We start from the raw sequence: 1,912 nt of genomic DNA on the forward strand, positions 1-1,912 counted from the left end.
GGGTTTGAACCGCCAGCCTTCTGGTTAGCAGTCAAGTGCCTTAGGCACTATGCTACCATTAATCTATAGACCCTGAATGCATGCAAGACAAAAGTAATGATTATGAAAATACATAGTGAATATATTAACAATCTATATGCAGCATTCTTACCAGTCAATAAACCCAAGTTGCTGATGTAAGCAACCTCAAAAGCAATAAAGATTTAAACAGTTTTAATGACTTCAGGGGCTTGGATTTGACAGAATGGTCTTGTTTCATGATCATGGAAAAGCTGCCATCTAGGACGTTTCAGCTTCAAATTTAAGTTTCCAGGGGATTGGCAAGTCTAAACAAGCATTTTAGTTCCTATAAGCTGTGAGAAATGTATCTAAGGTTTAATACCCTCCAGTTCGGCTGCATACAGATTGGTAAGGAGGGCAAGGTTCAGTCTAGTGGGATTTTAATGAGCCCTTTAACTGATGTCTATTCCAATATGTATATTTTGGGGTGAAATCAGGCAGACCTGGAAAGGCCTCTCTCACCTGTGAATATTATTGTTAAAGACTGATGGTACTTACTGATATTTTTGCAAAACAATCTAAAACCCAGGTAGCCTAAAGCATGAGGCCTCCTTAATGACCAAAAGCTGAAGAAAAACATTTGTTGTTGTTGTTGTTGTTATGTGCCATCCAGTCAGACCCGACTCATAGCGATTCCTCTTGGGTTTCTGAGGTGATTAAGGGTTGTAAAAGATACGTGATTAGCAAGATAATACAGGATAGATCCCTCATTTAATCTATTTAAAATATACTAAGTGTTCTTCCCAAGGGCAAGATGTTTCCTTCTTGTTCATCCACCATCATGGGTCACTTTCTCAGAAATAGAAGGGAAGTCTAAGCAAAATGGAGTCTGAGCCAAACCTTGTGTCAGCCATTTCAGTTAGGATCAGTGTCTCAGTTTTAGGGTGTTCTCACACATTTTCCTCTCTTCTAATCATAAATTTTCAAAGAAATTCTTTGATCACCATTACAAGAGTGGCTAAGTGCAAGGCAAAGCCACATCAGAGGAACTATTTGGTTTTCTAAAAGGTTGACTCAAGGTATGAGGTTGATCTCCTCTGAGAACCTAGTTTCTTCAAGGTACTTAATTTTCTGCACAGCAAGGGATGGTGGTGGTGGTGACACCTTGATTAAAAGCGTTGGACAGTCATTTCAACAACACTGTCTTGAAGACCAATTAAAATAATTACTGTTGTTGTTGTTGTTTGCCATCGAGTCGGCCCCGACTCATAGCGACCCCTCCTTGGGTTTCCGAGGCAGTATCACTACGGAAGTAGATTTCCGAGGAGTGGCTGGTGGGTTTGAACCCGCCAGCCTTCTGGTTAGCAGTCAAGTGCCTTAGCCACTATGCTACCAGAGCTCCTAAATAATTACTGATTTACCCTAAATATAGTTCCTAGTTTGATCTTTAGAGACAAGCACAACGCCCAGAGCAGAATTGTCTTACTAGGTTAAGCTCATTGTTTGACTTAAAAGCGGCTTTTAGGCACCAGTTTTTCCAAGGTGCAAGGTTCAAAAGGATACCTAAGTGCAATGGCCTGTGTGGGTTAACCCAGCGTCCATGAAAGCCAGACATCTGGACATCAAAGTAGGAAGTAGAATAGAAACATTAACAATATTAGCCTACTTGGCTGAAATAATCCATGAAACCATGACCCTAAGGAAATAAGTCCCATGAGGCATTTGTTTATGCATAAGTAGGATCAGTAACTGTTTTCATGTGTCTCAGGTGCAACAATATTCTGTAAAACTTCAGATTATATATTAATATAAACAGAGCAACATTTATCTATTAAGGCACAAAACTGCTCCTTTTGAGATTTAGCAGGAAATCTTATTCTATTTTGTAAAATCATAGCTTGAACTTCAGACA

Source organism: Orycteropus afer, unplaced genomic scaffold, assembly GCF_000298275.1.
Source record: "Orycteropus afer afer isolate SDZICR_OR568_19922 unplaced genomic scaffold, OryAfe1.0 scaffold00064, whole genome shotgun sequence".
NCBI lineage: Eukaryota > Metazoa > Chordata > Mammalia > Tubulidentata > Orycteropodidae > Orycteropus > Orycteropus afer.